This window comes from Fukomys damarensis, unplaced genomic scaffold (genome assembly GCF_012274545.1).
Source record: "Fukomys damarensis isolate Sample0158 unplaced genomic scaffold, DMR_v1.0_HiC HiC_scaffold_5, whole genome shotgun sequence".
In the NCBI taxonomy this organism is placed as follows: domain Eukaryota; kingdom Metazoa; phylum Chordata; class Mammalia; order Rodentia; family Bathyergidae; genus Fukomys; species Fukomys damarensis.
In genome coordinates, this window is record NW_022900917.1 from 46,656,364 (window position 1) to 46,683,173 (window position 26,810).

Consider the following 26,810-nt stretch of genomic DNA (forward strand, 5'->3'; position numbering starts at 1 on the left):
CCAGTTGATGGGCAATTGGGCTGTTTCCAAATTTTAGCTATTACTAACTGTGCCGCTACAAGTATGGGTGTGCATATATCACTGTGGTATGTTTCTTTTAATTCATTTGGGAAGATACCCAGCGGTGGAATAGCTGAGCATTTCTGTTGGAACCATGTGGATCTTCTTACCTCTACAATTGCCTAATTCTAAATCAGTGATGGCAAACCTTTTCTAGAATGAGTGCCCAAACTGCAACCCAAAACCTGCTTATCATAAAGTACCAACATTGCACTTAAACCTAAATACTGAGGTTTTAGTTTAGAAGAAACAGCTCGTAAACTTGAATCACCAGCTGGCAGAGAAGACTCTGTGTAACTGCTTGCTGTAAGTGTGCCACCACTGTGTAAATGAACACAAAATTTTCCAAAAGGTATCTCTTCCATTGTCCACAAACTCCTCTTCCCTATGAACCACCACCAATAAGAATAGGGCCAGACACCTCTGGTGAAGTGTGAAGAGGGGTTGGTTCTCAAAGAATGTGCACTCCTGTCCCATTTGGAGAAGAGCACAGTACCGCATCGTGGCTTTTCAAGCTACTGGTGACTATCCCAAGACATCGGTTAGGACTGCCTGACGTGAACAAGGTACAGAGCCGCAGGGTAAATGACGGCCCTGAACGCCAGCAGTGAAACCTATAGGGTAAGAATCATCGCAGTGACTCTCGTGCTGTGTCACAATGTGGACGGTGAGAGCGTCAATGACAGTTTAGCACAAACCTCCTAAGGGTTGGCCACAGAATTTCAATAGCCCAGAGCCCTGAGCTGGTTGGATAGTTAACTAATTGTGTCAATTTAAATAAGAAATCTTCAATTAAATAGGATCAGCGTAGCTTTGAGTGTGGCTAAAGGGATTTATTGAAGACAAAAGACCCATTCAGGGGCAACTTGTCACCTAAATGTCGTAAAAGGGAAATGAAGCAGGAAGGCTTACTGCTGTTTCTTTGAAAGAGCTCCAGTCTTCACCCTCACCTCAGGTGTTGTCTCCTAGCTTGCAGGGCAGTCTCCAGCACAGGTGCTTCGGCCTTCCACTACAGACCCTCGGGCTTCCTGACTAGCGCGAAACACCACGATCAACTGGATCCTTTGGATCGCCAGCGCACAGACAGAAGTTTTGCACTTTTCCTCACATGATGCTGTGGGAGACCACTGTAAGACTGTATTTTACATTCTTCTATATTTGTGTATCTTGTATTAAACCTATTTTTCTGGGATTCACTGAATGACAGAACTGGTCCCAGTTTGAGTCACAGTGTGAGTCACTCAATGTCAATGTGTTAGCCCCACTTTGGCAGGTTACCTTTGGTGACTATGAGGAAAATAATGAAGTTCTAGTCAATGACATTGCCTTATAGAGTCAAGTCCAGAGGTTCCCAAAGCCATTTGCTCTACTCATATGTGGGTAGAGGTCAGAAAGAAACAATTTTTACCACACACTAGGCATGCCTAAGGCAGAGCTCTCCACACCATGCTGAGAAAGCCCCATTTCAACCCCGAACCAGTCAAAAAGGGTCACTCAGAAATTTGGAAGTAGGTACCTCCAGAGACCAAGACCCATTCAGGACCAGCCCTAAGCTTTATCCATACATTGCTAGCCAGGCCTTCCTGGGCATTGGAGGAGGATTTAGAAACTGATAAGAATGGTGTCCCCATCAAGGGGGACGCCAGTGCTTGGGCCAAAGGTGGATATTGTGGTCAAATCCAAAAGTCCAGTGTGAGCCAGTTCATCCCCCACAAAGTAAGCAGGTAAATCCTCTCTAACATAGGCATCTAGGCAGCATTCTCAAGGGTAACAGGATGTCACGATGCTTTCCTTTCCTTTCTTTGCTTCTAATCTTTCTACCACCTGGAGGGAGAGGCTATACAATTTGTGCAGATAAGAGTTCTTGGAGCCAAGTTCATTTGTTCATCACCAAGACAGCCTCAATGAGACCCTTGAAAATGCCACACTGATGGAACAGTTCCCATAGTGGGAAGGAATTAGAAATAGTCACATATTTGAACTACTTCCATCAATAGTTTTACATGATCTTTACTTTTCTTCTTTATCTTTTACTTAACTTAGTATATAACAGCAGTAGAACATAAAGTGAAAAGGATGTGAAATATCACTGGCAATCACATATTCAGGATTTTTTTCTTACTATTATGATATAGGGCTCCCTTATCAGGTACTTATTGTAACTATAATGTAATGTGATTGCTTCCTTTAGACACTCTTAAATCCCTGCTTCACAATTAGATCATTACAAATCCTAGCACAGTCATCTTTTAATCCTACATTTGTAAAACTAGAATTTTTATCATTTGGAGGTGTAATTTTCTTTTTCTTTTTTTCTTCCCCCCATCCCCCTTCCTCCATCTCTTCTTACAACTCTTCTTTCTTTTTCGTTGTACTTGGGGATAAACTCAGAGCCTACATAATAAGCTTAGTCTCCAAACTTGTTTATTTATTTATATATTATTTATTTGCTTTGAGACAAGATGTTGCTGAGTTGGCCAGGCTGGACTCTCAGATCTTCCCACCTCAGCCTCCCAGAATGTTGGGATCGCAAGGTGTCCACCGCTACGTTCAGCTGGAGGATGTTAATTTGGTGAGCATGTGTAAACTGTAAAGATGTACCTCAGAAATTAGAAAAGTGCAAATTAAAGGTCTTTCTCAAAATTGGCAAGACAGTATAAAATCAAAAATTTTGACAGAAATGCTATTGTATTTGTTATTGTAAGTAAATTGGCAATAATTTAATGTATATGGATAGATGAGAGTCAGGTATATGCAAATTCTATGCCATTTTCAATACCATTTTATATAAAATACTTGAGCATCTGTATGTCTTGTTATCCCCAGAGCATGAGGCTATAATGGAGGATGTCTCTATTTGTGTTTATATCTGTCACAATGTCACTTGAGCAAATTACTTAATTATTCTGAGCCCCAGTTAGTCAACTGCAAGATGGAATGAGACATAATAAAATCTCCATTGTAGGCTTTAGTGATGGAATAAATTAGGAAATGAAAAACTTTTAGAACAATATTTGGACATAGTAACTATACCTATTTTCTATTTATCATTTTTATTATTTTTTTAATTTATGAGTCTCCTCACAAATTTTTATTTGATCTTACGTATAGAGTTTAGAATGCTCTTTGAAAAAAAAAACATTGCTTTATAAAAAACATTGTTCTAATTCATTTGGAGTAACCTTGGGTCTACAAAATGAATAGAATTGAAATGTTCTTAAGAATTATTTACATGAAAAGTGTATATTTATTCTTTTTAGATAATTTAAAAAACATTTCAAGTGCTATATTTTGTTGCATTTACTCTTAAGTATTCTTTCTCATGATATTGTATAATAAAATATATTTTCTAACATTTATTGTTGGCTATAGAAATCTTATTTATTTATTTTTGTAGTGCTGAAGATCAAACCCAGAACTTCACACATTCTACCACTGAGATACATCTCCAATCTTATATCTAGAAATCTTGCTAACTTCTATGAAGTTTTAAGCTGTTTAAATCTTGAATATTAAGTATATTTTTGTTTAGAATTATTATTATTATTACTATTATTATATTAAATTGAGAGTGAAACAGAATCATAGTAAGCAGAATGAGAATTATTGGCTTGTTCCCAATTTTGCCTGAAGGCTTCTACTCTTTCAGCATTGAGTTTGACACAGACTATAGGATTTCTGTTTATTTATGTTTTATGGATACTCTTTGAGAATACCGTGCTTCCACTACATGCTGAGTTATTTTTTATGAACTATGTATTATTTATCAAAATTTTTTCCTACATAGATCTTCTGTTGAAAAGATCTATTTTTTTTTTTGCCCCTCAACCTGTACTGGAGTGAATTTCAATAATAAATGAACCTGGAATGGAAATTTTTTGATGTTAAACCAATTTGTCATTTGTAGAATAAACGGTTGTAGCATAATACACTTTTACTTCCTCTAGGATTTTTATATAATATTATTATTAGTAGTAGATTTTAAAATCATTGATTACTTGTAAATTGGCCTATAATGCTCTTTTTTATGTTTTGTATTCTCAGGTTTTGGTGACAAGTTGCTCAATAATGATATTGGCAGTTTCACTTATTTGCCTTTGCTGTGAGCCTTTGAGGATTTTTAGCTGTTTAATTATCAGATCCTTAAATATTTTCTAAAGCTTACATATAAATCCATAATTTATTTTTATGGGAAGATTTAAAAATTCTCCTTGTATGTATTATTCAGGGTTTCAGTTTTTTCTTGAAAAACTAAATTTGTTTTCATTTTTCTAGGAAAATTCTCACTTCATATCAATTTCCAAACTAATTGGCATATATTGCCCCTCATATTCTCTTACTTTTTAAATCTCTTCTCCATCCATACTTATGGTTATTTTTTATTCTAAATATTGTTTGGTGTTTATTTAGGGTTTGTGTGTTTTTTCTTGATCTTCATAGATATTTTGTTACAAAGAATTCACTGTTTCCTTCCTTCCAATTTCCATAGGATTATTCTGCGTTTTTGTCCACCATCTTCAGATAAATTCTACCATCATTTAATATCAGCTTCATTTCTAATACAAATATTAAGTCTGTAACTTTTATTGTATTTTCTGTTGTAATTGCATCTCATTTTTAAATTAATTTTATTTGTACATTTAAGGTATACAATATAATTAAATTCACCATTGGGAATTTTCACTTTTACATAATCCATCTTGGTTCTCATTCACCTGCCCTCTCTTCAAACCCTCAACCCCTCTCTATGAAGATTTTTTTCTTATATTAATTCCATTCCCTTCTTTCTTTTCCCCTACCCCTCCTACTTCCCCTTTCTCTTTGCAACTTTTCTTCCTATTTCACATTGTATATTACACCTTTTAGTCCTCATTCATACTTACAATTTCTCACACTAGAGAAATTTTTCAGCATTTACACGTGTGTCCTATATACTTCCCTTGATTATGGCCTTAAGGTGCATCCATTTAGCTATAAATATCTCTAGCTTCTCATTGTTTATGGCTGAACAGTACTCCACTTCATTAAAAACAACAACAACAACAACAACAAAAACATTTTCTTTATCCAGTCTCCAGTTGATGGGCAATCAGGTTGTTTCCAAATTTTAGCTATAACAAATTATGCTGCTATGAACACAGGTGCACATATATTACTGTGGTATGATTCTTTTAATTCTTTGGGGAGATACCCAGAAGTGGAATAGCTGTATAAAGTAGGACTTCCAATGCTAATTCTTTGAGGTATCTCAATACTGATTTCCACAGTGGTTGCACCAGTCTATACTCCCACCAGCCATAGAATAGGGTTCCTTTTTTATTCAAAGTCCTGCTAGTATTTGTTACTGGTTGATTTCATGATAGCAATCATTCTTTCTGGGATGGAATCTCAGTGTTGTTTTCATTTGCATCTCTTGAATGACCAGTGGTGTTGAACATTTTTTCATCTGTTTATTTGCTATTTCTACTTCTTTGTCTGAGAACTGTCTGTTCATTTCAGATGCCCGTTTTTGGACTGGGTCTATAAATTTGGGAGGTCTGATTTTTTAAGTTTTCTATATATTCTAGATAGTAGACATTTGTCTGAGGAACAGCTGGTGAAAAATATTTCCCACACTGTGTGTTCTCTTCACACTGTTGGTGGTTTCTCTTGCTGAACAGAAGGTTTTTATTTTGTGGCAGGGAGAACCAGGGATAGAACTCAGGTCCTTGTGCTTGCAAGGCAGGCCACCGAACCACTGAGCTAAATCCCCGGCCCCAGAAGGTTTTTAAAAAGAAGCAATCCCACTTGTTGATTGTTTGTGTTAGTTCATGGGAAACTGAGGTTTTTTTGATAAAATCTTTTCTTAGACCAATATCTTCAAGTGTTCTTCCTAACTTCTCTTCTGGCTGTTTTAGTCTTGCTATTTTAATATTTAGATCTTTAACCCATTTTAATTTTAGTTTAGTGCATGGTGAGAGCAGTATCATTTACTAAAGAGGCTATCTTTCCTCCAATGAGAGTATTTGGCTCATTTGTTGAAGATGAGGTGGCTGAGTGTCTGGAGTTGAAGAATCTTCTAATCTGTCCCACTGGTCTTCAGGTCTGTTTCTTTGCCAGTACCATGCTGTCTTCATCACAGTAGCTTTGTAGTATAGTTTCAAGTTGGGGACTGTGATATCCTCTGTCATGTATTTATTGCGTAGAATTTCTTTTGCTATTGTAGGTCTCTTCTTGTTCCAAGTGAATTTTTAGATTTTTTTCTCAAGGACTGTGAAATATGCTGCTGGGATTTCAACTGGGATTGCATTGAATCTCTACAGCAGTTTTGGAAGTATGGCCATTTTCACTATGTTGATTCTTTCTACCTGGGACCAAAGTATGTTTTTCCATTTTCGGCTATCCTCTTCAATTTCTTTTTTTCAGAGTGTTATAGTTTTCAGAGTAGAGGTCTTTGACTTCTTTTTAATGTTGATTCCCAAGCATTTCAATTTTTGGATGCTATTTTGAAAGGAACTGTTTACATCATCTCTGTCTCAATGAGACTTTTTTTGTTTGTACAGAAAAGCTATTACCTTTTGTGTGTTGACCTTGTATCTAAATGCTTTGCTGAATTTGGTTATTAATTCTAGAAGAATGTTTGTGGAGTTCTTTGTGTCTTCTATATAGAGTATCACATCACCTGCAAATGATGACAATTTGACTTCTTCATTTCTTATTTTTGTTCCTTTTATTTATTTCTTGTCTTATTTCTCTGGCCAATGTTTCCAAAAATATATTGAACAAGATTGGCATAGTGGACATTCTTGACTTGTTTCTGATTTTATTGTGAAGGATATCAGTTTTTGACCATTTAGTATGATACTGGTGGTTGGTTTTTCACAGATAGCTTTTATCAGATTGAGGTAGAGACCATCTATTCCAATTTTTGGTAGTTTTTTTTTTTTTTTAATCATGAAGGTGTGTTGATTTTGTCAAATCCTTTTTTGACATCTATTAAGATGGTCATATGTTTTTTTTCCTTAGTTCTATTAATATAGTGTATTACATTTATTGATGTGTGTATGTTAAACCATCCCTGTGTCTCTGGGATGAATTCCACTTGGTCAGAGTGTATGATCGTCTGGCAGTCTTTTGCATTCTAATTACCAATATCTTATTAAGGATTTTGGCCTCTATGTTCTTTAGTGAGATTGGCCTATAATTCACTTTTTCAGTTAGGTCTTTCTCTGCTTTGGGGATCAAGGTGATGCTTGCTTCCAGGAATTAATTTGGGATTATTTCCTCCCCTTTAATTTCATTGAAGAATTTATACAATAGTAGCAGTAGTTCCTCTATAAATGTCTTGTAGAATTCAGCAATGAAGTCATCAGGACCCAGGCTTTTCTTAGTTGGTAAGTTTTTAATTATGTTTTCAATTTCATTGGTCGATGTTGGGTTGTTTAGTGTTTTTAGGTCATCTTCATTTAACTTTGGTAATTTATATGTATTTAGGAATCTGTACATTTCTTTGGTATTTTCCATCTTTTTGGCATTTAGGTTCTCAAAGTAAGTATTGATTATCCTTTGGATTTCTGCAAGGTCTGTTGTAATTTCACCTCTTTTATTTGAAACTGCACAGACTTGGGACTTTTTTTCCTTTTTATTTATAAGGTTGGCTAAGGGTTTGTAAACTTTTGTTATTCTTTCAAAGAACCAATTCCTGGCTTCACTGATTTTTTTGTATTGTTCTCTTAGTCTTCACTGAATCGATTGCTGCCCTGATCTTTATAATTTCCTCCCTTGGATGAGCTTTGAGTTTGTCCTGCTCTTCTTTTTCTAGAAGCTTGAGATTCCTCATCAGGTTGTGTAATTGAGCTCACTCTGTTTTCATAATATGAGTATTCACTGCTATGAATTTCCCTCATAAGAATGCTTTCACTGTGTCCCTTAGATTCTGATATGTTGTATTGTTATTGTCATGTAATTGTAGGAACTGTCTGATCTTTAATTTCCTCTGTGACCCACTTGTTATTCAGAAGTGTGTTGTTCAATTTCCATGTGTTTATGAAATTCTTTCATTTTATTTTGCTATTTATCCCCAATTTCATCACACTATGGTATAATAATATACCGGGGATCACTTCATTTCCTTCATATTTACTTAAACATGTTCTATGAGCAAGTATGTGGTCTATTTTGGAGAATGACCCATGTGTAGCTGAAAAGGATGTGTATTCTGACTGTGTGGTGGAACACTCTGTAAATATTTGTTAAATCCATTTGCTCAAGGGTTTGAGTTCTAGTATTTCATTTTTTTATTTTTTGTCTGGTTGATCTATTTGTGACAGGGGCTACTGAAGTTTCCCACTACTATTGTGTTAGTGCTTTTCATGTCCGTTAATATTTGTTTATATAGCTGGGTGCACTAGTGTTTGGTGTGCATATATTTACAATTGTCATTTCTTCCTCTTGGATTGTTCCCTTTACAAGAATGTGGTGTCTTTCTTTGTCTCTCTTAATCAGTGTTGGTTTGAAATTTGTTTGATCTGAAAATAAAATAGCTACTCCTGCTTTTTTTTTTGATTCCTGTCATATGGAGTATTGTTTTCCACACTTTAATTTTCAGTCGATGCATTTCTTTTTAATTGTTTCTTGTATGAAGCATATTGTTGTATCTTGCTTGTTGACCCATTCTGACAATCTATTTCTTTTGATTGGAGAATTGAGACCATTAACTTTGATGGTTACAACTGATATATATGACTTATCCTTGTCATTACTTTTTCTTTTTGTTGGATTGTCCTCCTGTGCGATTAAAATCTTGTTGTGCCTGATGATTTCATTTTGCTGGGCTTTTTCCAGTTGTGATCCTTGTTGTCTTTTCCTAAGACATTGTTTAAATTTTTTTGGGGGGGCTGCTGATTTGGTATTCATGAAGTTCCTAAGGTACTCTTTGTCATGAAAATATCCTATTTCTCCATCAATTTTGAAAGATGGTTTTGCAGTATACAGCAGCCTGTTTTGGATGTTGTTTCCCTTTAGGGCTTGAAATACATTACTTCATGCTCGTGCCTTGTGGGTTTGTTTTGAGAAGCCTGTTGTAGTTCTGATGGGCTTTCCTTTGTATGTGATTTGTTTCTTTTCTCTAACCTCCTGTAGAATTTTGTTCTTCTATTGGGTTTCTGGAATCTTAACTATTATAAGTCTATGTGTAGATTTTTTTTAAAACATGATTAGTTGGAATCCTCTACATCTCACTTATCTGTAAGTCAAATTCCTTCCCCCATTTGTAAAGTTTTCTGCCCTTACTTCTGTGAAGTTCTTTTATGTCATCTGCACTCTACTGTTTCTTCATTGACTCCAGTCATTCTTATGTTATTCTTCTTTGCATCGCAGTGTCAAGCAGCTTCTGGATTGATTTCTCATGATCCTTTACTATTTTTAATAAATTTTTATTTTCCTGATCACTGATTGCAATGCTCTCTTCGATACCTGAAATTCTGTCCTTGCATTGGCTCATTCTACTGCATAAACTTTAAATGGAGTTTTTATTCTTCTGGAAATCTGTTTGCATCTGTTTTATGGATTCCATTTATTTCTTATCATTCCATCATGTTCCTCAGTTTTTCTTCTTTTTTTTTAATGTGTGTCTGCTCTAGATTTATTAAACTTGTACTATGGACAGAATCTCTGCTGTTATCTGAGAAATTATTTCTAATTTCATTTTTTGCAGGTCCTCTTTCATGCCGATTCAGGGAGTCTTGGTGATTGAGTCTCAGATTGTTCTATCTGCCATTTGGGGTTTCCTTACATGATCTGGAAGTCTCATTTTGAGACTTATTTACATGTCTTCTCATTTCAGCAGACTCAGCTTGCTGTGCCTTTGTTAAGGCGACTTTTTGCTTAGACAGTGAGCTTCAATTCTCAGCAAGCCACCAATCAGCCTTTACTCTCTGCTGCTCCCCAGTACACCAATTCCTGGGTTCATAATGGTGGCCTTTCTGGATCCTTGAGCTAACCTGTTGTCTGGGTGGGCTTCTGGCTGATGGCTATTAATGCTTGGGATGGTATCTAGGTGTGCTTCTCACTGGGACCCCTATGTAGCTGCCTGGATGGGCCTTTGGCTGGGGGCTGTGTACTCCAGTTCCTACTGTTTGTGCAAGCTTCTCGCTAGGGTTTCCATGCATTTATCAATGGTATCGGGGAAGGCCTCTGGCTGTCTCTTTTGGGTCTGTGTAGTTCTTCCCCAGGTGGACGCTTGGCTGTGGCCAATGGTATAGCAGGCCTGTGAAGCTCTTTTCTGGGTGGGCCTTTGACTTGGGCAGGTGTTCCTGAGCTTATGGGGTTGGGGCGGGGCCCTTTCTGGGATGTGCCTACAGCTACACTACTTTGGTCCACACAACTGCTCTGCATCTCAATTTTTATTAGCTCTATTTTAATTTTTTTGATTCAGATTATTAAGATGTCTAGATCTTTAAAAATTTCCAGATATGTGAGGCAATATGTTAATTATTTATAATTTAATTGCCTAATGATAAAAAAATTTATATATTTGATGCTAAATCTTTGAAGTACTTTTGTTACTTGCCTTATCACCTAATAATGATTCATTTTATAAATGTTTTGTGTACTTGATATGAACTTGTATTCCCAGTCATTAAAGATATAAATCTTTATATTGTATTTTGTATATGCTAAAGAGCATATATAAAGCTTGTTGGGCTGGGGATTTAGCTCAGTGATTCTGGTGCCTGCTTTACAAGTGCAAGGTCCTGAGTTCAGTCTTTGGTACCAAAAAAGAAAAGAAAAGAAAAAAAATGCTTGTTAATGGTGTTAAAATAAATAGATTTAATTTTCTTCACCTATTAATCTTTAAGAGCTGTGTTAAAAGCTTTCCATCATCCCATGGCAACTTCTATCTGCACTCACAATGACATTTGCCTTTTGTTCTTTTCACATTTTCAAAGTAATATTATTGGATATGTGCAAGTTTAAAGTTATTGTATACTTCTTGAGGCATATTTTTAGCACTATATGGTCATCTTGTCATGTCCATTGGTTATGATAAGTAAAGTTAACTGGAGTGAGAACACCTAGCCAATTAATAAAGCACATTTCTGGGTGTGACTAAGGGGTGTTTCTAGATATGATTGGTGTGAAGGCCTGCAAACCAAGGGAGGAAGATCCACCTGGTTTGTGGGTGTCATCAACCAATACGCTTATAGCATAAATACAATAAAAAAGGGGAAGAAGTAAGAAATATGCCCGATTTTGAAGAGCTCCTGTCTCCCTAAATAGGTTTGTCTTTATTGGCATTGCCTTTGGATGTTGGTGTCCAGTTTCTTCAGCTTTCTAATATAGACTCACACCACCAGTCCTCTGGTGAGCTTCCAAGTCTTTGACCTAGAACTAGTGCTATATTTTCCATCTCTCTCATTCTGAAGCTTCTTTAGCTGGATAACTACTGGATCCTTCAGCTCTCCAATCACAGAGGGTCATTGTGGAACCTTTCACTTCTTATCTTGTAAGCCTACCTTCAAGCCCCTTATATAATTTTCTACTGATTCAGATTCTCTAGAGAACCTTAGCCAAAATACTTGTTTATCTAATTTCTGTGTTATTAGTATGGCGACACTCTTTTTGCTTTAGTTACTATCTAGTATACATATTTCTATTCTTTTACTTTTAGTACTCCCTTTTGGGTGCCTCTCCTTTATACAAAATTTAGCATACGTGTTACGTATATTTCTTTCAGTTTTCCAAGTCAACAATCTTTGTTTTACACATAGAATTTTTAGGCCATGTGTAACAGTAATGGTTATTACTCCTTTTATATGCAATTTATCTTCTGATTTAGTGTTTTTATTTTTAATTTTTCATTAACTTTGTTTTTTGTTTTCTTTTTCTTTGTCTGTTTTGAATTAAGTTTATTTTTTACATATATTCTTTCCATTCCATTTCTTCCATTACTACTACTTTAGAAATTCTGTATTCTGTTTGTATTTTTGTGTGTCCATGTGCAAAACTTATATTCACAGCAACAAAATCTAAAGTTAGTAGTATTCTTGTTATCTCACCCACAACAATACTTAGGATTCTTGAATTCCAGTTGTTTCAATCCTCATTCATATGCCATTAATGGTCAGAATTTCAGACATATATTTTTGTATGCTTTGGCGGGGTACCAGGGCTCAATATACATTTTTATTTTTTAATTTAGGCCTTATTTCCTCTTGTAGCTCAGGTACTGTCATTGTTTTCTTCTTCATAAATTACATCAGTTAAAAAAAATGATAGTTATTTCAGGTTAAATCTTGCTCTTGAAAAGATATATTAAAAACTTAACCAGCTGTACCTCAGAATGTGTTTATTTACAAATAAAGCCATTGCAGATATAATTAATTAAAACAAGGCCATAATTCTTCAGAGTGACCTGTTAATCCAGTATGCCTGATGTTCTCATTAGGAAAGGAAATGCAGGGTCATAGAAATATAGGCCAGAATGCCATGCAAAGACAGAGTCAGAAATGGCAGTTCCGAAGCTGCAAGCATAGGGATAGTGAGGACTGCTGCAAACCTTCCAAAGCTAAGAAGGGACAAGGAGGGAGTCTCCCCCTGCATGTTTCCAAAGAAAGAGTCTTGTTAATGCCTTGTTTTTACATGTCTATCTTCCAAAAACTATAAGATATGACATATTTATTGATTTCTTCCACCCAGTCTGTTATTAGCTCCAATAATCTTAAGAAACTAATACAGTAGCCAGCTCTTTCAGTTATTGTATGTTGGAATGTTTCGTTTGGCGGGGGGGCTCATTCTGAAACCATAACCTTAATGAGTAGACAATTTTATTCACTATTTTCTCATTAAAGATGCAATTCTTTTGTCTTTTGACTTCCTCTGTTGATTAGTTTTTTTCTTTATTATTACGTTTATGGGAGCTTGTAATTTCTCTCTTTGTTCCTCTGTCTCTCTTTGTGTCTCTGTCTCTGTCTTTCTCTTTCTAGATATAGATAAGGATATATATATATATATATATATATATCTTTATCTACTCAGCTACAAATTTAATTCTTAACTTCATATTATTTCCTTAGTGGGTTTTATGTGTGCAAAAGTTAGAGAAATAAATAGGCTAGGTTCAAACAATGGTGAGTGAACCATTCTTGAATTTCCTTTTGGTCATGATACATTAATTTTTTTTTTTTGAGACAGGGTCTCACTATGTAGTTGAGACTGACCTGGAACTCACTATAGAGCCTATGGAGCCCAGGCTGGTCTCGAATTCACCTCCTGCCTCAGCCTCCAGAGTGCTGAGATTACAGGCTTGTGCCATCACGCCCAGCTGATACATTAATTTTTATGCATTATGGACTTTGGTTTTCTTACAGCTTAAACCTAAAATATTCCCCTAATTTTTGTTTTCTCAAAGGCTTTATCAGCAATGTTTAGAGGCGAAGTCTAGAGAAGTGATTGGATCACAAGGGCTGGATTGATCAGATAATTAATCTGTACATGATTAATAATTTGATGGCATTATCTGGAAGTAATGGAAAGTTGGCCTCATTGAATAAAGTCATAAAAGCATGACTTTGGGGAATAAATCTTGTCTGTGGCCCCTTTCTCTCTGTATCTCTCCTCTCCTCTCCTCTCCTCTCTCTTCTCCTCCTCCCATCCCCCCTCTTTCTCTTCTTTAGCCATGCTGAGGTAAGGACATTTCCTCTACCATCCCTTTCTACCATGATATTTCTGTCTCACCACCGACCTAATTGTGAGCCATAATAAAACTTTCCTCTTTAGTTTGTTATTCTAAACTATTTTGTAACTGTGACAGAGGGTTAACATGGCTTTGTTTGGACTACGTCTATATCTCTGTGTATCTATATATTTTTCTCTTTATTTTTTTAAATTTCGAAATGAAATATACTGACAATAAGAGGTCAGTGGCAATATTGTAAGATTTACATCAAGCATAATTCTATATTCATTGGATTTCTTTAGTGCAGATAACAATTACAAATATTTATTTTAGCTGGAATAAACCTGGTCTGAATGAAAGTAATCTATCTTGCATCATGAAATCTCTGATTCATTTGTGATATTTTTCTGCTGACCTATATAACTTCAAAATATGCTTAAATAATTTTATAAAGGGTATTTTAATGCTTGAAAAGGTGAAAGGAAATTATTTGCAGATTTAAACTAAAAGTGAAAACCACTTCCTATCATTATTGGCTCATACAGGTTTGCAGCCCTAAGTAATTAGCTGTTACATATTGCCTAAATCCCTTTTGATTTAGATATCAAATTAAAAAGGAATGAATGTGTTAACATGTATCTATACTATAGTCATTGTTGTGTGCTGCATTTCACTATGACTGATCGGAGATTTAAGCTCATTTCTAGAGGTTAATTATAAATTTTACACCTATAGCTAAAGTGTCAAAATCTGCCTTTTTCAGTCCTATAGAAAACAAATCTTTTCCCCAAGGGTACATTGGTCATCTTTGTCACTGCAAAGACTTCATTTATATCCACATCCTAAAAATAGTGTGAGGAAAGCAAAAAGTAGAATATTAAAGATGAACTTTTCATTTCTGTTCATCATTTCTGTCATCATTGGAGTAAGATTGCTTTGTTACAGAAAATTTGATGGCAACCTTGCAAGATGACTTGGTTCATAGAGAAAACATATAAGCAAATATAACCAACAAATATATAAAAATCTATTATTTTCAGGTTATGTAATTTTTTCTTTTCATTATAAGCTGTTAGGCAACAATAGAAAATAATAAGCAAGTTTAATATCCTTATGAGACAAGAACATTGTAGAGAAAGTTTGTAAAAGAAAAGAATGTATTCAGTAAACAAAAAATTAAAAGATAATACCAGTCACTAAAAGATAAATATCACATAATGTGACATATATAAAATCTTCATATATTGAACTCATAAAAGAAGATTGTAGAAAGATGTTTCCAGGGGATGGGGCTTTGGAGAGACAAGGGGGACATTGGTGAATAGACACAAAATTTCAGTGAGGCAAGAAAAATTACTTCAGGAGATCTATTGTATGAAAATGAATTTTATACTTGGAATTGCTAATGGGGTAGATTTTATGAATTTTTACAACAAAAATAATAAATATGTGAGATAGGGCTAGGGATGTAGCTCAGTGGCACTGCATTTGCCTGGCAAGGGCAAAGTGCTGAGTTTGATTCCTGGTATCAGAAAAGTAAATAAATAAATAAATAATAAAGACAGTCATATATTAAATCGCTTGATTTAGTTATTTCATAGTAAATGTATACATTAATACATATCTCAAAATATCATTTTTTGGTTCATGTATATTTTATTTTATTTTCTTTATTGGTACATTTTAGGTATGTGATACAGTTACATTCATCATTGAGATCTTGTACCTTTACATGACGTATCTTGGTTCTTATTTTTTTCTCTATTCCCCTGATCTCTCTTCACCCCCTCCACCCTTCCCTATTTATGAAGACTTTGTTTCCATTTTTTTCCTTTTCTGTTATTTTTTTCTGTTCCTTTTGTACCTTTCCCCTAACATTAATAACCTCTTCCCAAAAAAATTTTTAGCAATGCCAAAGAACTTAAATCTAAACAGTTTGTAAAGACTTATGATTAATGGGATAAAATAATTTTATTATTGACTGCATATCCCATGTTCCTCTATGGAACTTATCTTTTAAATCATATAGAAATTTTTTATCTATTATGTCTCTTTTTGTGAATTATAAAACATTTGCACTTTTTATTTGTTTTTTTGTTTGTTTGTTTGTTTGTTTTTTGTTTGTTTGTTTTTTGTTTTCTAAGACAGGGTCTTACTATATGGTTGAGATTGACCTGGAACTCACTATGTAGCCCAGGCTGGTCTTGAGTTCACAGTGATCCTCGTGCCTCAACCTCCCGAGTGCTGGGAATACAGGCATGCACCACCACACTCAGCTTTATTTGTACTTTTTAAATGTTTAGTTTTCATGGAAAAAACTCTAAAAGTGCTTATTTTACTTATATTTTTGGTGGAGTGTTTTTTGCAAATATTTCCTTAAGAATATGCATTTACTAAATAAGATATATAAGCTGATCCATTTCCAAGATAAAACCTATCTTAATTTACATAATTCCTATTATAAACATTATGACTATTTATTTTTATGTCTCAAAAAACAAATCAGTTACATTTTTATAAGTAACATACCTAGGTATGGAACTGGTAATGGTTCAATAGGAATTCTAATTGTGTTAAAATGAATCTATGTAAAAGACAAAAAGCCAACTACAGTACAGAAGTAAAAAAGATTAGTATATTTTTAATTAAAATGTTATTTAGAACCATAAATAATATCCATCCTTTATTAAAATATAATAATCTTTTTTGGTATCCTTGTTAAAACAACAATTATGATATGGCTAAGTACTTTTTTATATTTTCCCACATAAAGGTACTAAAAATTAAAGCAGTCTACTAGCTGTAAATGTAACATTTTATTAATTTTAAATATGCCAATTAATACTAAGAAAGTAAGAACATAATGTCAAACTGAATAAAACTTCAAAAATATAAACTTTGCTTTTAAAAGAATTACTTGTTTTAGTCCTTATTTCTATTTTCAGTTTCTCACACTAGAGAAACAAAAATGTACACTAGACACTGGGAAATGGAAAGAAAGTGTTCAAATGAGGAGAACAAGGGAGGGGAGAGGGGGAAAGTAAAGAAGGACAAGAAAAAAAGAAAATCAAGGGAAAAATGAAAACAAAGGTTTTCTACATAAGTAAGAGGAGAACAGGGAAAAGAAGAAGAAGCAAGGTATTATCATGTACTGGTACAAAATCTCTAAGATGAATGTTATCATCATGTATATATAAAATATACCAATACAAATAAAAGAAAAACAAAAATACATCATTTTTCACATTTCTAAGAGAATAGAACTTTAATAAGTGCTGATTCTTAGCCATTGCTTCACATTTTGGTCATAATTTTAGACAACACCTATGTTTTCCTTCTTCTTCAATCCAGCTTTCAGCTAATGAGTCCTTTGAAACATATGTACCTTTGAAACTCTGGGAAATGTTTCCACTACTGCCCCAACTAGTACTGTCTAACAACCCAGAGCAGCTATGGGTCAGAGCACATGCAGAGGGGTTTCTACGGCAGCCCGTGAGGCTGAGCTGTCTATGCTGAAACCTCCATGTGTCAGATATATAGTAGCCCTAGGCCATTCAGTGTTCTGTGCCTCACAATGTCCTTTCTGATAGGATGGTCTCTCCCCTCCCATAGGTCTCAAAGTAGTTCTTTCAGTAATAATTCCTAATGTGTGTGTGGGATGTGTGTGTGCGGGGGGGGGGGTAGACAGATGGGAAAAGGCGCAAAAAGAAGAGGAGGAGAAGGAGGAGGAGGAGGAGGAGACCAAAGAAGAAAAAAGAGAAAGAAATATTTTTGTCTCAAAAATTGGACATAAATTCTTAACTAAAGTCCCGAAACCAAATCTAAAGAGTAAAGATATGTCCACCCTGATAGCAGAATAAGCAAGGTTGTATGTTTTGTTCCCTGTGATGTATTCTATTAGGATGATTTATTTTCTTGAATTCCTATCAGTTAATCCTTTGTCACAATCACATTGCCATCCTTCCAGACATGTATGTGTTTTCTAAATGCTGAAAGTCCTGATTCATTAAATAGAAGCAATCCCAACAAAGAACAGTTTTGTGAGTCCACCTTCTTGTATCCTTTCTGAGCAATCACAAAACACCTTCAAAATTGATGTATAACATTGTGAATTTTAGGATTTTCCAGTGAAACATTGTGTATATGTGGACTGTTTTTTTTTTTTTTTTGGTGGTAGTGGGGATCAAACTCCGGTCCTTCCACTTGCGAGGCAGGCTCTGGAACCACTGACCATTTGTGAGAGAGAAGCATCAATGAGACTTAATTATAACAAATAGAAAAATCTGAAGCTCTTTTCTTTAAATAAGAAGTCATTAGAAATAAGATGATTGCACTTTCTAAAGAAGTCATTATATAACTGATTTAAGACTTAAGGTTCTAAGGTCATATAATCTGCTGTGTTGAGATTCCAGCTCTATTACTTACTTGTTCGGTAAAACCCTGGCAAGTTACTTATTTTTTCACTGATACCTGTTGATAATACGATTTCTTCCTCAGCAAGGAATGCTAACATTTTGATTCCAAGTCTGCATGGAATTGCCCAGCATAGTTGTGAATGAAATTACATATGAGGATATTCTCTTTTCATATGTACTTGTTCCCTCCTGAGAGAAGACGCAAAATATATGCCAATTTACTAGATAAATGTCCATTTGAGTTGATTATTTTTTAATGTCTGTGGCATGTTCTGATCCACTTTTCCTGCCATTAAGCACTCTTTTCACATATAGACATGTTGGGATTTTCTGAGAAATAAAAGTCATAGGGTGAGTGAGTATGGACTTTTCATATCAAAGATACATTGACTCAACTAAATTTAATTCTAAGCGATTTCAAAATTTTCTCTGAGTATGAAGAATTTTGATAGAAAGTTGAGCTTGCTCAATAGTTAGATCACTAGGAAGGTATTTATTAGATTCTGGCTTGAGTTTGACTTCACAAAGCTGAAACAATTGTTAGTCATTGAACCATTCTTGTTTGCATCGATTTGACTCCTTGAAATAATATAATATGTGGTAATGGCATCAGCTTCTTGAAGGCCTTCAAGAACTGCTAAGAGAGAAATTGTCACATTCTTGAGGGCACACTTATGATTAGAATTCCAATCATTCAATCCATCTACATATCCATAGCCACCGCTACACTGGGCCACTTCTTATTAATCCACACTCTCACATTCAATTTTCTGACCTGATTTAACTGAGTCCTGTACCATACCATAGCAAAGTACAAGCCAAGAGGCATAATTCTATTTCTATCTGAATTGCCCTAACATATCAGATGATTTAAATTCTTATAAGTACGCATTTATGCTTTTAACTACTTTCATACTTGCATTTCAAAAGTTAACTTTGAATATTAATATTTTGCATTTTAGAACATGCTATTTATCTTTACATTAATCTCAATGCTTCTTTTGTTAGCCTAATATCAACACAGATGATCTTAATATTATTGCATCCTGTATGCAATGTTTCATTAATTGAGATAATTTACTTTTTCTTTTTTTCTTTTTCTCATTGAGTTTATTGGTATATTTTAGGTATACAGTACAGTTACATTCATTATTGGGATCTTGTACCTTTATTTTTTTTCTTGTACCTTTACATGACAGGTCTTGGTTCTCATTTTTTCTCCTTGTCACTGCCCTCCCTTCACCCTCTCCTACCCTCCCCGTTTACAAACACTTTATTTCCATTTTTTCATTTTCTCATTTTTTTCTTTTTTCTTATTTCCTTTCCCCTACCCTTCCCAATTCCTGTACATCTTTAACCCTTTTCTTCCTATTTCACATTGTCAATTATATCATTAGGATCTTATGTACCATTATAGTTTTTCACACCAGAGAAATTATTAAGTAATTATGCATGTGTGGTTTTTTGTTTTGTTTTGTTTTGTTTTGTTTTTTACCAGGGAATGAACTCGGGTCTTTGTGCTTGCAAGGCAGTTGGCAGAACCTCTGAGCTAAATCCTCAGCCAGATAGTTTACTTTTTTAATGTGCCTAAATAACTTTATTCTAGCATTTTGCTAAGTTGCATGCTAGGAGATATAGAAATATTTTGACTAAATGACAGACTCTCAATTCCAAATATTTTGTGGAAATATTCAATTGTATTTCTCACATTAAGGATAAAACTTTTTATGTAAAATTTATTTGATACCATACCAATTCGAGCCTCAAATTTGGAATAATTGAAAATTGATAACAATGGGGAATGGAAGGCTTTCTGTGAGAAGCTTTGTTTCTCTTACTAATAATGTGCCAAAGTAAAATAAAAAAAAAACAAAACAAAAAAGTTTTCTTTTTCCTTTTAGGAATTTTATTCCTCATACTGGATCGTGAAAGAAAATAAAAGAATTTTGTTTTAGACTTTCAAAGAAGTGGCTACCTTAGAGCAATTATTTTCTCCTTACCTTTTCAAGCAGTACCTTCTCCCTGATATAAGTGGCATGTCTACTTTCCAAATAAAAAAAAAAAGTTGCAATGGGTTTGTTCTGCTCTTTCTCCTGATTCTACAGATGACTTTCAGAAGCACATGTCTACCTATTGGTTTTGATATCTCTCTCTTTTTTTTTTTTCAAATTGAGGGGCATACTTCCATAGAAGCAAAGCAGGGATTAATGAGACCTCACTAGTAAAGTGTTTCAAGCCTGAAGGTTAAAGTTCTTATACTCTAAGCACAATTATCTTTTTGAACCCAGAGCACCCATCCTACATTTGAAAAAATCAGCAGGTTCAGATTGATTTAAATTGGTGAGGTTATTTGAGGATGAATAATTTTCATTTTTTAATTCCTTGATGGTAAGGAAAGAAATAAAAAATTCCATTCCTTTAAGGATATAGGCCATCTATCTCAGTATAAATTAAATAGTTCCTATTACAAGTAAATGAGAGAGATTTGTATCACAACTGTTTTAAAGCTGGGTGATATTTTTATCAGGAAAAGTAGTAAACAGATCTTAAATTTCTTGCCCTTCATGAAGAACTGTGAAGTTGCTTTCATTTCTATTGGCATTTTAGTGAGAAAACTTCTTTGCTCTAACTGGAGGTCGCAATTTGTTTTGAATCTGAGCTGGAAATAAGATAACAAATATTGCCTAGGGCTTTATGGGATGCCTTTTATATGTGAATTAGATTAGACAGCCAGAAACTATTGCAAATCCTTTATTATTTTGTTTTTAAACCCTTAAAAAAGCAGTACATACAGGGAAAATATAAATACAAGAATAGCATCTTACCATAGGAGTTCCATATATTTTTTTCCTGTACTATTCAGTTTGTAAAGGGAATAAACAGAAAACTCCCACATCTATGAACCCCATTTTTTAAAATCACAGCCTTGTTCCATCATTTTTAAACAAGGTAGGCTGGAAGTATAAAACTCAATGTTATCAGACAAAAAAAAAAAGGGTTTTTTTATTTATTTTTTGCCTTTTCACTGAAAAAAAATTCATGTTAAATTATTCCTCTGCACCTGCCTAATGGGGCTGAAGTAATTCGATTGTCATATTGTTGTAGATTGTTGCTTTGTGTAATGTATCACCCCTGCTGTTCCATTAAAAAAATTCTATACTCTTCCATTATTCAGCAAGGCCTAATGATTATTCCAGCATTTGTACATGCTGCACTGTTATTTTGATTTTAATTGACTTCACTTTTTTAATTAAGTACATTGGTTTTAACACTGTTGTTGACAAGCTTGGTTTTGTCATTATCAGTATTTGCTTCTTTGTGTGTTCCATACCTATTGACATTTTATTTAGATTCATGTAAGTGATAAGAGTAATATACGCACTGAAGTTTGTCTTCAACTCTAACATGAATTCATGCCACATAGTTTTATAATGGTCTGAGGAGTACTTTAAAGGACCAATTATTTTAAAGGCATCTTTTAAAACTAAATTATTAAGTCTGGTTTGAAAATTAAAAACAAAGATTCAACTATTTTTTAGTTATGTAATAAACATATATGGCTATATAATGTCTCTTCAATGCGTTATAAAATTATGGTTTGTATATATTTAAAAATAATTTTTATTGAGATATTTTATTTTAGAGGATAACTGATTTATTTCTTTAACGTATTTAAAGATCTTTACAGGATTTACTACAAATCCAAATATTTATATGAAAGAATGTAACAAAAACCTTGTGAAGCCCACTGAAATGTCTCTTTTTGAGGGATACGGTCTCAGTAATTTATCCCAACATAAGATAATGAAGAAAGGGCCATAGAATCGAGCTTTAGAAATCATGCTAGAAATTGTTGAACTGCTGGAGAGAGAAAAAGTAATAGTAAATTTTTTAGTGAGAAAATGTTCTTAAAAACTATAAAAACGTTTCATTTTTCACACTTCTCTGAACACAAATCTAACATAAGTATGGCTCTTCAAGCAGCACTGATACACCCTTTTGTGAAGAAGGCTGACGTGAGAAATCTTATTTCCCCTTTAGCTTTTGTATTTTGGTAATGGACATGAATGAATGAATGAATGGCGAGGTGAATGAATAGCACACATGGGATCTGACTGCCATTTGGTCATCTGAGAGACAGAGGACAAAGACTTAGAAGTGAGCCCTTCTGCCCTTGATTGGTGCAGCTTCATCACGGCAGTTGTGTTTGTTGATGAGCCTGCAGCCTCTCCTTATGCCTTGGTGTGCCTGACCCAACTCTATTAACATAACTTCCAGTCCTAGTGACAGCATGAATAAAAGATGACTGGTGTGACCTCAGGAAGTGCCAAGATAGTATTGATGTAATGAGCCCAATATCCACTGTTTTATGCATTGCCATACAATAGCAATCTTAATAAAAGGTTAAACAGCATTATAATGTGTTTCCTTGATGTCTCTCTGACTTCCCTTTTTCATTCATTGTCACTTCTTTGGGGATGATCAACAATCAAAGTTTCTGTTTGTTTTGTTTTTGACATGTTGTCAGTCCTTAATTTTGCTGAGCTTAAAACAGGAAAACAAAAACATTGCTTTTAAAGTTTTCTCCACATCAGAAAATAATTTTTCATTTTCATGGTATTGATTTCTGTTTGGCAGCAGCTATCACTGTTTATAAGTCAGTTATTACTTTATACTACTAAACACCTCATTTTAATATTTAGATCTGTCTCTACCAGTTTACTTTCTTAGATTTGCACATTTTTCCCCATTGTGAAAATATTAAATATGATCTTATTACTGGAAGCCCATTGGTATTGCATTTTTCTCCCTTTCAACTTGTCTTATTTTAAAAACCTATTATATATGAAATTCTCAGATGCAGATTCTCTGATTATCTTGCTCCAAAATGCTCAAAGAAAAGACCTCAAATGCATGTAGGCAACTATCAAAGAATCCTCTATTTTGGGAGCTTTCTGACCAAAAGAACACTGCTCTGTTAAAGTTTTCATCACCTTTCTTTGTAAATAGGAAGTGTAATAAGCAAGAAGGAAAAGGAAGATAAGAATATAGCAAACACATATCTAAAATACATCACACCCTGCCAAGAGCATCTGTTACTATATTTTTCTTTAAAATCAAAAGAACAACTGGACTAATAATCACTCTTTTAATAACAAAGAAGAATGCTGTATTTTTATACTTCTTTTAGATACCAACAGCATTCTTATAATAATATTCTTTGTTTTTTTGTAAGGTGTTTCACATAGGTGATCTAGAAATATGACATGTTAACCCTGCATTTATGGATTTATACATCTTGGAGGTAGATTAAAGAAATCACTTAACAATGATGGCTAAAACATACCACGACCCCAAACTTCAGATTTGCTGCATGAAACATCTGTTGTGTCATTTTGAATTTGAAAAGGGGCACAAATTTTTAAATATCTATAAATGTTGCTTTGGTCAAATCATGTCTTGTTGGGGCATTGTATATCTAATAAAACCAAAAGTAATTTGATGTGAACTGATGTCACAATATGCTAGTAGGCACTACTGTCAAGAGATGTGAAAGGGTAGTTTATGTGTATCAAGATGCAGAATTAATTAGAGCACATTTACTGAGGCTTTGTCTTAGGAAAAAATAGTCCACCCTCATTTCTACAGCCTAGTAGGGTACTTTAATAATGAGAGGATAATGTAGCATTATATGTAGTAAAGACTGAGACTGATTTATATTTTAAGAAAATTCTAACAATTTTGCTTGATTTGTCTCCTTTTGTTCTAATAGTGGCTCCTCCTTCTAATGATAGTTGATGAAATTTACTACATAGTGAAAGGCTGTAGAAAAATGGAGAGCCTCGTAAGCACAATAAAGGTGGCCTTGGCTGTTGAAGAAAGTGGAGACCAGGCAGATTCTACAGTGAATACTGTGATGCGGTATATTATACCGTTTTGAGAGAGGTACATGATGAGGACTGAAGGGATATAAATGCAGTCCTACAATACTCAACCTTGAGATTGCCAAGAAAAAAAAGTCACTGGTTATTCAAAAAATTGAGGCAGATGTCAGATACAAGCAGCTGTGGCCTGAGAAATTCAACAGAATTCCAATATTCAAACTGCTTTTCTGGATATAAACTGCTTGATAGCACAGTGTCAGATCTGATCTAGGCTCCCAGTGAACCATCTACCTGACAGGAAAGTAAAACACTGACCCTGTCTATGCCGGTAGGCATCGGTATCCTTTGGTTGGAGAAAGCACTCTGCTGAGATGTTTTCCAGCCAACTTGTTAGGAAAATATTATAGTTATTAGCCCAGTCATAAGAATGCTAAACATGAGAATAAAAAAAAGTTAAATATGTGCTGGCCTTTTTGTTTCAGGACTATTTGAAAGGAGAACAAACCTTCATCCTAACTTTAAGTACCTAATACATAATGGGATATTCTTTGTAGAAATTGAGATCAGGTGAAACTATTGGGAAAATTGCATTTGCAACATTTTCAAGAAAGAGTATGACCTATCTATGATGACCTCGTGAATATAATAAAAATATGCTATAAGTTACCAAGCAAATTATTAGATAAACTGCGAGCTTCAAAAAGTCAGCATCACAAATGCAGAAATAATTCTCTGGAGAATTAGAGAACACGCTTTTTATTTTATTCAGTATTATGTTGGATAAAATAAACATATGTAGATGCTGAAAGGTTACTCACAAATAGGTCAGCTTGAGGCGGAAGTCTTTCATAATTTAAGATATATCAGCCTTGGCAGTAACTGAGAATAAGAGCAAGTAATCAAAAGTGACCCAACCCATGACACCAGAGTTTCCAGATGGCATAGAAGAACGTCCATAATTTATGATCGCTGATGCAGTAAATAAATCTAAAACAATAGGCGTGGATGGGAAAGCAGTCACAGCTGACCAAAAGAGCAGTTGTAATGCAACCCACAGAAAGCTTCATGCCAGAAGTAATTGACATAGTAGTCAAATCAATTTCCTAGGGTGCAGACATTCAAGCACTCAATCTGATTCTGTATGCTGTGCAACGTTTGGATTATACAGCTGCCTCTAATTCAGATAGCCTTAGCTCAATGTGAATCCAACTCAAGGAACTGTCTAGAAGTGAACAGTAATTATGTGGCCTTTCTTTCTGTAGGTTTACTGTTTTATGGTCAAGTTACTCTCTTTTGGAATTTATACATTGCATATTAACTGTTTAAAATTTAACTAATATAGTTTTCTCTTTATGAGTCAACTAACTTAATGATATGAATGAAATCCATGATTTTTCTTCCCAGGGCTCCGGTGGAATACTGTGTCAGGGCAAGAAAAGACCATGCACAGCATGGTGTTCCTTGACAATGGAAAGAAAGTAACTATGGCATCAGCCATTGATTGCAAATGTGTCATACCCAAGCAGAAGAGGATTAATGAAATAATTAATGCTTTTGCATAGCTCAGTTCAATGTACTTATTTGAAGATAAGATTAAATTATCTTTTGGTGCAGACACTTTCCGTGGTAGTGGTTTTCATTCACTCATCCAGTGTGAGCAGTGTCTGCAGCACAATAGATACTTGATCAGACACAGAGGTGTGGAGATAAGATACAAAGGCTCAGCCCTCAAAGGACTCCTACCTTAAGGGCCTGATGAGAAGGGTAAAAACTCATGTGAGAACTACAGAGAAAGTTCAAAGAGCAGCAACATGGCCTAATCCAGCCATGGTTAGGGTAGGATTTAGAGAACATTGCAGGAAGGATTTTTGAGATGCCGACAGTGTCATTGAGATTTTAAGAATGACAAAATGTTTTCGATGCTGAAAGAGAATTGATCATTGGAAAGACATGGTATTTTCAGACAGTCATCTTATCTTTCTTGCAGTTGAGGCATAGGATTTGTCAGCAGAGACAATGGAAAAATTTGAGAAGAGAAAACAGCCCATATGCCCATCAGTTGGAGATTGGATAAAGAAGATGTGGTTTTTCTATAAAGTGGAATACTACTCAGCCATAAAGAACGAGAAATTAGATTCATTCATAGGAAAATGGATACATATTGAAGACATACTCCTAAATGAAGTAAATAAGTCACACATGTGTGAATACCAAATAGTTTCTCTGGTGTGAATAACTGTAATAGTACATAAGATCTTAATGAGATAACTGACTGTGAAATGGGAAGAAAAGGGCTAAAAGTATAAGGAAAGTAGGAAGGGTAGGGGAAAGCTAATGAAGGAAAAGAAAAAAATATGAAAAAATAGAAATAAAGTGTGTGTAAATGGGGAGGGGAGGACAGAGTGAAGGGAGGGCAGGGACAAGGGGAAAATGAGAACCAAGACCTGTCATGTAAAGGTACAAGATCCCAATAATGAATGTAACTGTACTGTATACTTAAAAAGTACCAATAAACTCAGTAAAAGAAAAAAAAGTAAGTTTGGATCCAATGGTAAAAAACACAAGGTGAAAAATAATATAGAGAGTACAGAACACTGACATTCGCTACTTTTAATTTGACATTTACAGCAGCCTATGGGATCATGATTGTCTCTGTTTTAAAATGAGCAAGATTTATGAGAGATTTTTTTCATTTACCCAAAATCACAAAGTTGGGATTTAAACCAAGTTCTGCCCCGTTTAAAGGCCACAGTCTAGAGACAGCCTTGCTTGACTTCTCAGTAAAGGTGTTCT

At 34.5% G+C, this 26,810-nt stretch overlaps 1 long non-coding RNA gene across 1 annotated transcript; it reads left to right on the top strand.

Moving 5' to 3' along the window:
• Window positions 1–759: 759 nt before the first annotated feature.
• On the top strand, window positions 760–26,072 carry LOC104874297. Its single transcript, XR_783708.1, has 3 exons — window positions 760–1,189; window positions 2,523–2,632; window positions 26,005–26,072. It is a non-coding gene; the product is annotated as an uncharacterized LOC104874297 (long non-coding RNA).
• The last annotated feature ends 738 nt before the right edge of the window (window positions 26,073–26,810 follow it).